This window comes from Eleutherodactylus coqui, chromosome 10 (genome assembly GCF_035609145.1).
Source record: "Eleutherodactylus coqui strain aEleCoq1 chromosome 10, aEleCoq1.hap1, whole genome shotgun sequence".
Lineage (NCBI taxonomy): Eukaryota > Metazoa > Chordata > Amphibia > Anura > Eleutherodactylidae > Eleutherodactylus > Eleutherodactylus coqui.
Genome location: NC_089846.1, coordinates 61,279,584 through 61,294,212, shown reverse-complemented (window position 1 = coordinate 61,294,212; position 14,629 = coordinate 61,279,584).

Genomic DNA, 14,629 nt, shown 5'->3' with positions numbered 1-14,629 from the left:
TCAATTAAATTGAATTTTGCACCCGCGGATAGCATTTTAATTGATTTGTGTTTGTCACTCGCGGAAAAAAAAAATGCAGCATGCTCCATTTAAGGCCTCATGTCCATATCTCCTATCTATCTATCCATCTCATTTCTGTCTATCGCATATCGGCCGGCCTCTCGCACATATCGGCCGGCCTCTCGCACATATCGGCCGGCCTCTCGCACATATCGGCCGGCCTCTCGCACATATCGGCCGGCCTCTCGCACATATCGGCCGGCCTCTCGCACATATCGGCCGGCCTCTCGCACATATCGGCCGGCCTCTCGCACATATCGGCCGGCCTCTCGCACATATCGGCCGGCCTCTCGCACATATCGGCCGGCCTCTCGCACATATCGGCCGGCCTCTCGCACATATCGGCCGGCCTCTCGCACATATCGGCCGGCCTCTCGCACATATCGGCCGGCCTCTCGCACATATCGGCCGGCCTCTCGCACATATCGGCCGGCCTCTCGCACATATCGGCCGGCCTCTCGCACATATCGGCCGGCCTCTCGCACATATCGGCCGGCCTCTCGCACATATCGGCCGGCCTCTCGCACATATCGGCCGGCCTCTCGCACATATCGGCCGGCCTCTCGCACATATCGGCCGGCCTCTCGCACATATCGGCCGGCCTCTCTCTCGGTCTCTTTCGGGGTCTCGGGCTCTGTCGGGGGCTCTTTCTCTCTGTCGGGGGCTCTTTCTCTCTGTCGGGCTCGGGCTCTGTCTCGGGGCTCGGCCTCGGGCTCTGTCTCGGGGCTCGGCCTCGGGCTCTGTCTCGGGGCTCGGGCTCTGTCTCGGGGCTCGGGCTCTGTCTCGGGGCTCGGGCTCTGTCTCGGGGCTCGGGCTCTGTCTCGGGGCTCGGGCTCTGTCTCGGGGCTCGGGCTCTGTCTCGGGGCTCGGGCTCTGTCTCGGGGCTCGGGCTCTGTCTCGGGGCTCGGGCTCTGTCTCGGGGCTCGGGCTCTGTCTCGGGGCTCGGGCTCTGTCTCGGGGCTCGGGCTCTGTCTCGGGGCTCGGGCTCTGTCTCGGGGCTCGGGCTCTGTCTCGGGGCTCGGGCTCTGTCTCGGGCCTCGGGCTCTGTCTCGGGCCTCGGGCTCTGTCTCGGGCCTCGGGCTCTGTCTCGGGCCTCGGGCTCTGTCTCGGGCCTCGGGCTCTGTCTCGGGCCTCGGGCTCTGGCTCGGGCTCTGTCTCGGGGCTCGGCCTCTGTCTCGGGGCTCGGCCTCGGGCTCTGTCTCGGGGCTCGGCCTCGGGCTCTGTCTCGGGGCTCGGGCTCGGGCTCTGTCTCGGGGCTCGGGCTCGGGCTCTGTCTCGGGGCTCGGCCTCGGGCTCTGTCTCGGGGCTCGGCCTCGGGGCTCGGCCTCGGGGCTCTGTCTCGGGGCTCTGTCTCGGGGCTCTGTCTCGGGGCTCGGGCTCTGTCTCGGGGCTCGGGCTCGGGGCTCGGGGCTCGGGCTCGGGCTCTGTCTCGGGGCTCGGGCTCGGGCTCGGGCTCTGTCTCGGGGCTCGGGCTCGGGGCTCGGCCTCGGGGCTCGGCCTCGGGGCTCGGCCTCGGGCTCTGTCTCGGGGCTCGGGCTCGGGCTCTGTCTCGGGGCTCGGGCTCTGTCTCGGGGCTCGGGCTCGGGCTCTGTCTCGGGGCTCGGCCTCTGTCTCGGGGCTCGGGCTCGGGCTCTGTCTCGGGGCTCGGCCTCGGGCTCTGTCTCGGGGCTCGGCCTCGGGCTCTGTCTCGGGGCTCGGCCTCGGGCTCTGTCTCGGGGCTCGGCCTCGGGCTCTGTCTCGGGGCTCGGCCTCGGGCTCTGTCTCGGGGCTCGGCCTCGGGCTCTGTCTCGGGGCTCGGCCTCGGGCTCTGTCTCGGGGCTCGGCCTCGGGCTCTGTCTCGGGGCTCGGCCTCGGGCTCTGTCTCGGGGCTCGGCCTCGGGCTCTGTCTCGGGGCTCGGCCTCGGGCTCTGTCTCGGGGCTCGGCCTCGGGCTCTGTCTCGGGGCTCGGCCTCGGGCTCTGTCTCGGGGCTCGGCCTCGGGCTCTGTCTCGGGGCTCTGTCTCGGGGCTCGGCCTCGGGCTCTGTCTCGGGGCTCGGCCTCGGGCTCTGTCTCGGGGCTCGGCCTCGGGCTCTGTCTCGGGGCTCTGTCTCGGGGCTCTGTCTCGGGGCTCTGTCTCGGGGCTCTGTCTCGGGGCTCGGGCTCGGGGCTCGGGCTCGGGGCTCGGGGCTCGGGCTCGGGGCTCGGGCTCTGTCTCGGGCTCTGTCTCGGGGCTCGGCCTCGGGGCTCTGTCTCGGGGCTCGGCCTCGGGGCTCTGTCTCTGTCTCGGGGCTCGGCCTCGGGCTCTGTCTCGGGGCTCGGCCTCGGGCTCTGTCTCGGGGCTCGGCCTCGGGCTCTGTCTCGGGGCTCTGTCTCGGGGCTCTGTCTCGGGGCTCGGGCTCGGGGCTCGGTCTCGGGGCTCGGGCTCGGGGCTCGGTCTCGGGGCTCGGGCTCGGGGCTCTGTCTCGGGCTCGGGGCTCGGTCTCGGGGCTCGGGCTCGGGGCTCGGGCTCTGTCTCGGGCTCTGTCTCGGGGCTCGGCCTCGGGCTCTGTCTCGGGGCTCGGGCTCTGTCTCGGGGCTCGGCCTCGGGCTCTGTCTCGGGGCTCGGGCTCTGTCTCGGGGCTCGGGCTCGGGCTCTGTCTCGGGGCTCGGGCTCTGTCTCGGGGCTCGGGCTCTGTCTCGGGGCTCGGGCTCTGTCTCGGGGCTCGGGCTCTGTCTCGGGGCTCGGGCTCTGTCTCGGGGCTCGGGCTCTGTCTCGGGGCTCGGGCTCTGTCTCGGGGCTCGGGCTCTGTCTCGGGGCTCGGGCTCTGTCTCGGGGCTCGGGCTCTGTCTCGGGGCTCGGGCTCTGTCTCGGGGCTCGGGCTCTGTCTCGGGGCTCGGGCTCTGTCTCGGGGCTCGGGCTCTGTCTCGGGGCTCGGGCTCTGTCTCGGGGCTCGGGCTCTGTCTCGGGGCTCGGGCTCTGTCTCGGGGCTCGGGCTCTGTCTCGGGGCTCGGGCTCTGTCTCGGGGCTCTGTCTCGGGGCTCGGCCTCGGGCTCTGTCTCGGGGCTCGGCCTCGGGCTCTGTCTCGGGGCTCGGCCTCGGGCTCTGTCTCGGGGCTCGGCCTCGGGCTCTGTCTCGGGGCTCGGCCTCGGGCTCTGTCTCGGGGCTCGGCCTCGGGCTCTGTCTCGGGGCTCTGTCTCGGGGCTCTGTCTCGGGGCTCTGTCTCGGGGCTCTGTCTCGGGGCTCTGTCTCGGGGCTCTGTCTCGGGGCTCGGTCTCGGGGCTCGGTCTCGGGGCTCTGTCTCGGGGCTCGGTCTCGGGGCTCGGGCTCGGGGCTCTGTCTCGGGCTCGGGGCTCGGTCTCGGGGCTCGGGCTCGGGGCTCGGGCTCTGTCTCGGGCTCTGTCTCGGGGCTCGGCCTCGGGCTCTGTCTCGGGGCTCGGGCTCTGTCTCGGGGCTCGGGCTCGGGCTCTGTCTCGGGGCTCGGGCTCTGTCTCGGGGCTCGGGCTCGGGCTCTGTCTCGGGGCTCGGGCTCTGTCTCGGGGCTCGGGCTCGGGCTCTGTCTCGGGGCTCGGGCTCTGTCTCGGGGCTCGGGCTCTGTCTCGGGGCTCGGGCTCTGTCTCGGGGCTCGGGCTCTGTCTCGGGGCTCGGGCTCTGTCTCGGGGCTCGGGCTCTGTCTCGGGGCTCGGGCTCTGTCTCGGGGCTCGGGCTCTGTCTCGGGGCTCTGTCTCGGGGCTCGGCCTCGGGCTCTGTCTCGGGGCTCGGCCTCGGGCTCTGTCTCGGGGCTCGGCCTCGGGCTCTGTCTCGGGGCTCGGCCTCGGGCTCTGTCTCGGGGCTCGGCCTCGGGCTCTGTCTCGGGGCTCGGCCTCGGGGCTCGGGCTCTGTCTCGGGGCTCGGGCTCTGTCTCGGGGCTCGGGCTCGGGGCTCGGTCTCGGGGCTCGGTCTCGGTCTCGGGGCTCTGTCTCGGTCTCGGGGCTCGGTCTCGGGGCTCGGGCTCTGTCTCGGGCTCTGTCTCGGGGCTCGGCCTCGGGCTCTGTCTCGGGGCTCGGGCTCTGTCTCGGGGCTCGGGCTCGGGCTCTGTCTCGGGGCTCGGGCTCTGTCTCGGGGCTCGGGCTCGGGCTCTGTCTCGGGGCTCGGGCTCTGTCTCGGGGCTCGGGCTCGGGCTCTGTCTCGGGGCTCGGGCTCTGTCTCGGGGCTCGGGCTCTGTCTCGGGGCTCGGGCTCGGGCTCTGTCTCGGGGCTCGGGCTCTGTCTCGGGGCTCGGGCTCTGTCTCGGGGCTCGGGCTCTGTCTCGGGGCTCGGGCTCTGTCTCGGGGCTCGGGCTCTGTCTCGGGGCTCGGCCTCGGGCTCTGTCTCGGGGCTCGGCCTCGGGCTCTGTCTCGGGGCTCGGCCTCGGGCTCTGTCTCGGGGCTCGGCCTCGGGCTCTGTCTCGGGGCTCGGCCTCGGGCTCTGTCTCGGGGCTCGGCCTCGGGCTCTGTCTCGGGGCTCGGCCTCGGGCTCTGTCTCGGGGCTCGGCCTCGGGCTCTGTCTCGGGGCTCGGCCTCGGGCTCTGTCTCGGGGCTCGGCCTCGGGCTCTGTCTCGGGGCTCGGCCTCGGGCTCTGTCTCGGGGCTCGGCCTCGGGCTCTGTCTCGGGGCTCGGCCTCGGGCTCTGTCTCGGGGCTCGGCCTCGGGCTCTGGCTCGGGGCTCGGCCTCGGGCTCTGGCTCGGGGCTCGGCCTCGGGCTCTGGCTCGGGGCTCGGCCTCGGGCTCTGGCTCGGGGCTCGGCCTCGGGCTCTGGCTCGGGGCTCGGCCTCGGGCTCTGGCTCGGGCTCGGGGCTCGGGCTCTGTCTCGGGCTCTGTCTCGGGGCTCGGGCTCTGTCTCGGGGCTCGGGCTCGGGCTCTGTCTCGGGGCTCGGGGCTCGGGCTCGGGCTCGGGGCTCGGGCTCGGGCTCTGTCTCGGGGCTCGGGCTCGGGCTCTGTCTCGGGGCTCGGGCTCGGGCTCTGTCTCGGGGCTCGGGCTCGGGCTCTGTCTCGGGGCTCGGGCTCGGGCTCTGTCTCGGGGCTCGGGCTCGGGCTCTGTCTCGGGGCTCGGGCTCGGGCTCTGTCTCGGGGCTCGGGCTCTGTCTCGGGGCTCGGGCTCGGGCTCTGTCTCGGGGCTCGGGGCTCGGGCTCGGGGCTCGGGCTCGGGCTCTGTCTCGGGGCTCGGGCTCGGGCTCTGTCTCGGGGCTCGGGCTCTGTCTCGGGGCTCGGGCTCTGTCTCGGGGCTCGGGCTCTGTCTCGGGGCTCGGGCTCTGTCTCGGGGCTCGGGCTCTGTCTCGGGGCTCGGGCTCGGGCTCTGTCTCGGGGCTCGGGCTCTGTCTCGGGGCTCGGGCTCGGGCTCTGTCTCGGGGCTCGGGCTCGGGCTCTGTCTCGGGGCTCGGGCTCGGGCTCTGTCTCGGGGCTCGGGCTCGGGCTCTGTCTCGGGGCTCGGGCTCTGTCTCGGGGCTCGGGCTCTGTCTCGGGGCTCGGGCTCGGGCTCTGTCTCGGGGCTCGGGCTCGGGCTCTGTCTCGGGGCTCGGGCTCTGTCTCGGGGCTCGGGCTCTGTCTCGGGGCTCGGGCTCTGTCTCGGGGCTCGGGCTCTGTCTCGGGGCTCGGGCTCTGTCTCGGGGCTCGGGCTCGGGCTCTGTCTCGGGGCTCGGGCTCGGGCTCTGTCTCGGGGCTCGGGCTCGGGCTCTGTCTCGGGGCTCGGGCTCGGGCTCTGTCTCGGGGCTCGGGCTCGGGCTCTGTCTCGGGGCTCGGGCTCGGGCTCTGTCTCGGGGCTCGGGCTCGGGCTCGGGCTCTGTCTCGGGGCTCGGGCTCGGGCTCTGTCTCGGGGCTCGGGCTCTGTCTCGGGGCTCGGGCTCGGGCTCGGGCTCGGGCTCGGGCTCTGTCTCGGGGCTCGGGCTCGGGCTCTGTCTCGGGGCTCGGGCTCGGGCTCTGTCTCGGGGCTCGGGCTCGGGCTCTGTCTCGGGGCTCGGGCTCTGTCTCGGGGCTCGGGCTCTGTCTCGGGGCTCGGGCTCTGTCTCGGGGCTCGGGCTCTGTCTCGGGGCTCGGGCTCTGTCTCGGGGCTCGGGCTCTGTCTCGGGGCTCGGGCTCGGGCTCGGGGCTCGGGCTCGGGGCTCGGGCTCGGGGCTCGGGCTCGGGGCTCGGGCTCGGGCTCGGGCTCGGGCTCTGTCTCGGGGCTCGGGCTCGGGCTCTGTCTCGGGGCTCGGGCTCGGGCTCGGGCTCTGTCTCGGGGCTCGGGCTCGGGCTCTGTCTCGGGGCTCGGCTTCGGGCTCTGTCTCGGGGCTCGGCCTCGGGCTCTGTCTCGGGGCTCGGCCTCGGGCTCTGTCTCGGGGCTCGGCCTCGGGCTCTGTCTCGGGGCTCGGCCTCGGGCTCTGTCTCGGGCTCGGGCTCTGTCTCGGGGCTCGGGCTCGGGCTCTGTCTCGGGGCTCGGGCTCGGGCTCTGTCTCGGGGCTCGGGCTCTGTCTCGGGGCTCGGGCTCTGTCTCGGGGCTCGGGCTCTGTCTCGGGGCTCGGGCTCTGTCTCGGGGCTCGGGCTCTGTCTCGGGGCTCGGGCTCTGTCTCGGGGCTCGGGCTCTGTCTCGGGGCTCGGGCTCTGTCTCGGGGCTCGGCCTCGGGCTCTGTCTCGGGGCTCGGGCTCTGTCTCGGGGCTCGGCCTCGGGCTCTGTCTCGGGGCTCGGGCTCTGTCTCGGGGCTCGGCCTCGGGCTCTGTCTCGGGGCTCGGGCTCGGGGCTCGGGCTCGGGCTCTGTCTCGGGGCTCGGGCTCGGGCTCTGTCTCGGGGCTCGGGCTCTGTCTCGGGGCTCGGGCTCTGTCTCGGGGCTCGGGCTCTGTCTCGGGGCTCGGGCTCTGTCTCGGGGCTCGGGCTCTGTCTCGGGGCTCGGGCTCTGTCTCGGGGCTCGGGCTCTGTCTCGGGGCTCGGGCTCTGTCTCGGGGCTCGGGCTCTGTCTCGGGGCTCGGGCTCTGTCTCGGGGCTCGGGCTCTGTCTCGGGGCTCGGGCTCTGTCTCGGGGCTCGGGCTCTGTCTCGGGGCTCGGGCTCTGTCTCGGGGCTCGGGCTCTGTCTCGGGGCTCGGGCTCTGTCTCGGGGCTCGGGCTCTGTCTCGGGGCTCGGGCTCTGTCTCGGGGCTCGGGCTCTGTCTCGGGGCTCGGGCTCTGTCTCGGGGCTCGGGCTCTGTCTCGGGGCTCGGGCTCTGTCTCGGGGCTCGGGCTCTGTCTCGGGGCTCGGGCTCTGTCTCGGGGCTCGGGCTCTGTCTCGGGGCTCGGGCTCTGTCTCGGGGCTCGGGCTCTGTCTCGGGGCTCGGGCTCTGTCTCGGGGCTCGGGCTCTGTCTCGGGGCTCGGGCTCTGTCTCGGGGCTCGGGCTCTGTCTCGGGGCTCGGGCTCTGTCTCGGGGCTCGGGCTCGGGCTCGGGCTCGGGGCTCGGGCTCGGGCTCTGTCTCGGGCTCTGTCTCGGGGCTCGGGCTCGGGCTCTGTCTCGGGGCTCGGGCTCGGGCTCTGTCTCGGGGCTCGGGCTCGGGCTCTGTCTCGGGGCTCGGGCTCGGGCTCTGTCTCGGGGCTCGGGCTCTGTCTCGGGGCTCGGGCTCGGGCTCTGTCTCGGGGCTCGGGCTCGGGCTCTGTCTCGGGGCTCGGGCTCGGGCTCGGGCTCTGTCTCGGGGCTCGGGCTCGGGCTCTGTCTCGGGGCTCGGGCTCGGGCTCTGTCTCGGGGCTCGGGCTCGGGCTCTGTCTCGGGGCTCGGGCTCGGGCTCTGTCTCGGGGCTCGGGCTCGGGCTCGGGCTCGGGGCTCGGGCTCGGGCTCTGTCTCGGGGCTCGGGCTCGGGCTCTGTCTCGGGGCTCGGGCTCGGGCTCTGTCTCGGGGCTCGGGCTCGGGCTCTGTCTCGGGGCTCGGGCTCGGGCTCTGTCTCGGGGCTCGGGCTCGGGCTCTGTCTCGGGGCTCGGGCTCGGGCTCTGTCTCGGGGCTCGGGCTCGGGCTCTGTCTCGGGGCTCGGGCCTCCTGTCTCGGGGCTCGGGCCTCCTGTCTCGGGGCTCGGGCCTCCTGTCTCGGGGCTCGGGCCTCCTGTCTCGGGGCTCGGGCCTCCTGTCTCGGGGCTCGGGCCTCCTGTCTCGGGGCTCGGGCCTCCTGTCTCGGGGCTCGGGCCTCCTGTCTCGGGGCTCGGGCCTCCTGTCTCGGGGCTCGGGCCTCCTGTCTCGGGGCTCGGGCCTCCTGTCTCGGGGCTCGGGCCTCCTGTCTCGGGCCCCGGGCCTCCTGTCTCGGGCCCCGGGCCTCCTGTCTCGGGCCCCGGGCCTCCTGTCTCGGGCCCCGGGCCTCCTGTCTCGGGCCCCGGGCCTCCTGTCTCGGGCCCCGGGCCTCCTGTCTCGGGCCCCGGGCCTCCTGTCTCGGGCCCCGGGCCTCCTGTCTCGGGCCCCGGGCCTCCTGTCTCGGGCCCCGGGCCTCCTGTCTCGGGCCCCGGGCCTCCTGTCTCGGGCCCCGGGCCTCCTGTCTCGGGCCCCTGTCTCGGGCCTCCTGTTTCGGGCCCCTGTCTCGGGCCTCCTGTTTCGGGCCCCTGTCTCGGGCCCCTGTCGGTCGCTCGGCCTCTCGGGCCCCTGTCGGTCGCTCGGCCTCTCGGGCTCTCAAACCTGAAGTCCCTGGTAGATTTGAGGTGGCCACAAAATTCCTTGGTCACAAGGCCATCCAATGGTGGAGATCATGCGTATCAGTCACTTAAAGTGTAAAATCTCAAGTAAGTAAACAAAACTCAGCGCTCCAGGGGTTCCAGCTGTTAGCGTAAATATTTGTTAGTTTGTATCTTTTCCATTAACTGTTCATGTTAAAGCTCGAAGAAGCTTACAAATTGCACACATTTTGAATGTGAAAGGAAGTCATCTGATTATTAGTGCTGCATCTCAATTTATAGGGTAAAGTGTGTTTTCTATTATTATGCGTGATAAGCTTTGAAAAGAGAAAATGTACAAGATACGATATAGTTTAGTCTTGGAGAACTGGTGCTGAGAACAGCTAGGTCACCAGGCTGCTTTTCTTGTCTCAAGTCGCTCAACAATCAAGGTTGTCCAGTACGTCTGCAAAGTTCTCATAAAGGAAGATGACAAAAATGGGATATAACAGACAGAAGCATATAACATGGCTACAAAAGACAAAATGGCTACATATTTACTGCTCTCACACAGTTAATTAATATATTGATGTAAATTAACTTACTTTACTGAGGAGTTTCAGCACGTTATTCAGGTACTGCCAACACATTATTGAATCAGTACTGGGCTTACTAAACTGCTCATAACCCAGTGCTTCTGTCAGTACTCAGCGCCTCTTATTCAGGTGCCAAGAATACATTACAGAACCAGTATTGGGCCTTGATCGTGTCACTAACAAGGTGATTGAACCTGTGTTGCCACTGCTGTAATACCAAAAACCAGTGTCCTCAGACTGTCATCATCCAATTGTGACTCGTATAGTTAATCTATGTCTATCTTCATAATTGGGCTCTTGCATCTCCTGAAGATTCGCTATATTGACGGTGAAATTTCATAGCTTTAATTTCATAGTTGGCAGAATGGGATATTAAAACCCATCTATTACCGACTAACTGAGTCAATACTATTAGAACCATACTCATTGTCCAATTCACAGACATATGGTGTAGATTGGGTCACTCCATCAAAACCTAATATACAGAGTCATTCTCTTATGACCTGACTTGAGAGTATTCCTCTCTTGTATCTAGGTCTGAGTTCTGTTATGTCAGTCTGGCACTGGCGTGATGAGGCCCATATATGTGTGCATAGGCTTCACGTCACAGTTGTCTAGCCCTAGTGTGAGTGTTTTTAATGATTATCTAATAAAAATGATCTATGGGATTTTTAAAAAGGCTAGTCTGTGAAGGGTGAAAACCTAAAAAGCAATTAAAATCTGAATATGTCTTATGTGATTGCTGGGATAAAACCATGTAGTACCTTTAAGCAAAGTAAATTTGGTTTCATAATCATGCATTTTCACTGAGTCTTGCATCGCCCCCTTAGGGTGTCTTCACTCTGGCGAGAAAATTGCATGATGACCACACCCTCTGTCCCGTTTTGCGGCTCCACGAGAATCTTTTGCTTCAAAAAAGGCTCCATAGCTTAAAAAGTGTGGGAACCACTGAGCTATACGGTTTAGTTTGTATAGATGATTTTGTGATATAGCACTCATTTTTAATAATTTATTCAGAAATAAATTACATTTATAAGGGTACAGTGGGGGAAAAAAGTATTTAGGCAGATACCAATTGTACAAGTTCTCCCACTTAAAAAGATGAGGAGCCTGTAATTGACATCATAGGTAGACCTCAACTATGAGAGAAAACATGAGAAAACACATCCAGAAAATCACATTCTCTGACTTTTAACAAATTTATTAGCAAATTATGGTGGAAAATAAGTATTTGGTGAATAACAAACAAGCAAGATTTCTGGGTCTCACAGACCTGTAACGTCTTCTTTAAGAGGCTCCTCTGTCCTCCACTCATTACCTGTAGTAATGACATCTGTTTGAACTTATCAGTATAAAACACAGCAGTCCACAACCTCAAGCAGTCACACTCCAAACTCCACTATGGTGAAGACCAAAGAGCTGTCGAAGGACACCAGAAACAAAATTGTAGCCCTGCACCAGACAGGGAAGACTGAATCTGCAATAGGCAAGCAGCTTGGTGTGAAGAAATCAACTGTAGGAGCAATAATTAGAAAATAGAAGAGATACAAGACCACTGATAATCTCCCTCGATCTGGGGCTCCGAGCAAGATCTCACCCCATGGGTTCAAAATGATCACAAGAACGGTCAGCAAAAATCCCAGAACCACACTGGGGAACCTAGTGAATGACCTGCAGAGAGCTGGGACCAGCTCGTCGTGTTTGGAGGAGAAAATGCTGAGTTGCATCCAAAGAACACCATACCTACTGTGAAGCATGGGGGTGGCAACATCATGCTTTGGGGCTGTTTCTCTGCAAAGGGACCAGGACGACTGATCCGTACACATGAAAGAATGAATGGGGCAATGTATCGTGAGATTTTGAGTGCAAACCTCGTTCTATCAGCAAGGGCACTGAAGATGAAACGTGGCTGGGTCTTTCAGCATGACAATGATCCCAAGCACACCACCAGGGCAACGAAGGAGTGGCTTCATAAGAAGCATTTCACGGTCCTGGAGTGGCCTAGCCAGTCTCCAGATCTCACCCTACAGAAAACTTTTGGAGGGAGTTGAAAGTCCGTGTTGCCCAGCAACAGCCCCAAAACATCACTGCTCTTGAGGAGATCTGCATGTAGGAATGGGCCAACCTTGGAGGACTTACAGAGAACGTTTGACCTCTGTCATTGCCAATAAAGGATATATAACAAAGTATTGAGATGAACGTTTGTTATTGAGCAAATACTTATTTTCCACCATAATTTGCAAATAAATTTGTTAAAAATCAGACTGTGATTTTCTGGATGTGTTTTCTCATGTTGTCTCTCATAGTTGAGGTCTACCTATGATGTCAATTACAGTCCTCTTATCTTTTAAGTGGGAGAACTTGTACAATTGGTATCTGACTAAATACTTTTTTCCCCCCACTGTACATTTATATGTAGCAGATTCTAGTACAAATCTGCACCAAACTCCATTGCATAAATTGTGCTGCAGATTTTGGTGTGGATCCACATTTGTGTCAAAATCTGCACCACCAGTTTCAGGTGGAATCTGGCACTGCTTTTGGTGCAGATATTTCGGAGTGGAAAATCCACACAAATTCTGCTACGTGTGAAAGTACCCTTGCATTAATTTATTCCATCAATTAGTTATTACATCATTTGTTTTAATTTAATAGGTAGTACAATTTCTATAAGTTTAAAATGATAAATTAAATCTAAGTGAAAAATAAAAACAAAATACGTCAGAAGTTTAAAATGTTTAGTAAGTCTCCTAAATTGCTCAGAAATGTACAAAATGTTTCAAATGTGCTTCCAAAATAAAGTGATCAAGTGGAGATAAATAACCCATAAAGATTAGTACAATATGTATGTACATATTTGACATACTGCAGATCAAAAAATGAAAACGAGCATTTTTAAAAATTCTCCTCAATTGTAACGTTTGTAATAAATACTTGCAAATTGTATCGGTCTACTTTTTCCACCTAAATAAAGTACATTATGTGACTAAAAAAACAATGCTAGAGTTATTCTCTATTAAAGTGACACATGCCAGATTTCCAAAATGTGGTCTGCTCATTAAAGTTGTAAGCCTGCTGTAAAAGTTTAACAGAGTATCTTAAACCCAGTAAAACTTGTCATCAGCAAATGAAGAGACTGCCTGCCATTATTTATCTAGCTCTTATCTGGCCAAGCACTGAAGCCACAAGATAAAATTGCTTTACTTAACTTTGTTTCTGTACAAATATGGTAACTGTTCTGTATACATCACTTATCAGATGTAGCAAACTTTAATTTAACATTTAAAGCAGTTTCCCCATTAACCTCATTTATCACCCTTTCACAGGATCGGATAAAAATGTCTGATCCCTTTGGGCCAAAATGCTGGGACGCCCAGCAATCCCAAGACCAGCGTATCCACATGCCCCATGTGAATAGAGCGGCAGTGTTTATGGTTGATCACCTTTCCGTTTACTTGTATCGGAACGGCAAAGATCAATACACACGACAATCTCCATCTGTCCCATAGAAGTTAATGCTTACTTGCCACTACATTCACATGGCACATTCGGGCGGATCGGTCTTGGGATGACTGGACCACAAATGATCAGGTATTTATCCTCTTTCCCGTGAATTGGGGATAAATGTCTTTTATAGGAAAACCCCTTTAGGGCTTCTTCACACGTCCGTAGATGCAAAGACGCATGCATGTCGTTCTATTGCGTGTTTTTGCACTGTTTACTGTATTTTCTACACTGCCAGGAACTGTTCACATCATGATACAAAAGCCTGTGCAGCCTAATTAGTCCCTGGTGTTATGGATTTCCCCTGTGAACTTGCATAGTTCATTGCGCAGTTTTGCAGGCATCTGGTGTGCATTTGCGCACCCCCATAGACTGCTATTGTATCTTAGGTGTGCAATTGTACACAAAAATAGAGCATGTCACAGGTTTATCATTCTCACGAAAGTGAGAATTAACCCATTGAAAACAATGCGCTTTATTTTCTGCACAATGTGCGTGCAAATTTTGCGTACGCAAATGCATTTGTGTAAATAAGCACTTAATGCCTTGTTCGCATGGTTGTAAGCGCATTTCGTCCATGCAAATACTCTGCAAGTACTTCTAGAAGAAAACATGAAACAGTCAGTCGATGTTTTCAAACTCCCCTGAAGTGGTTTATTATTATATAGCTTTTATATCAAAACTAGCTTACCCGTCGCGCGTTGCTGCGAAGACAGACAGACATACATTCATTCGTTTTTATATATCTAGATAACCAATCACAGCGCAGCTTTTATGTTACCTCAGTGGTATAATATATAACAACCAATCACAGCGCAGCTTTCATGTTACCTTAGCAGTAAGAGAAATAACAACCAATCACAGTGCAACTTTTATTCTGCCTCAGCAATATAAAAAATAGCAACCAATCACAGCGCAGCTTTCATGTTACCTCTGCGATATTATATACAGCAACCAATCACAGCGCAGCTTTCATGTTACCTCAGTGGTATAATATATAACAACGAATCGCAGCGCAGCTTTCATGCAACCTCAGTAGTATAAGAAGTAACCACCAATCACAGCACAGCTTTCATGTTACCTCAGCAATATAAGAAATAGCAACCATTAGCGTTTCCTATTTATGACATATTCAATGCTCGTGCCAAATTTCAAGTTTCTATGTGAGAAAATTAGATTCCGTACGTAAAATTTGGACGCTAATTCTTTGGCGCATAGAATTGAATAATGGAGTTGGGACCCATTAGCGTTTGCTATTTATGACATATTCAATGCCCGTGCCAAATTTCAAGTTTCTATGACATTGGGAAGCGAGAAAATTAGATTGCGTACGTAAAATTTGGACGCTAATTCTTTGGCGCTTAGAATTGAATGATCGGGTTGGGACTCATTACCTTTTTCTATTTATGACATAATCATGGCTCGTGCCAAATTTCAAGTTTCTATGACATTGGGAAGTGAGAGAATTAGATTCCGTACGCAAAATTTGGACGCTAATTCTTTGGCGCTTAGAATTGAATAATTGAGTTGGGACCCATTAGCTTTTCCTATTTATGACATAATCAATGCTCGTGCCAAATTTCAAGTTTCTATGACATCGCGAAGTGAGAGAATTAGTGGCAGTGATGGAAATCAAACGATCTACTTGGGGGGGGGGGGGGGGGTGCAACTGTCGACGACGCTCGCACGCGCGCCATTTATCGTAGTATAAATGTACTATGCCTATAATCTTCCCAGGAGTGCACTCAACAGCTTCCCAAAGTTTCATGGCGATCGGATGAATGGTGTAGTAGCGCATAAAGGACAAACAGACAGACAGACAGACACGCATACATTCAATTTTGTCAGGAGGTGATCACTAGCTGCTTCACCACCTCAACAACCAATAAAATATAACAATTATTTTAACACTTTAGTTTTAACACGATTAAA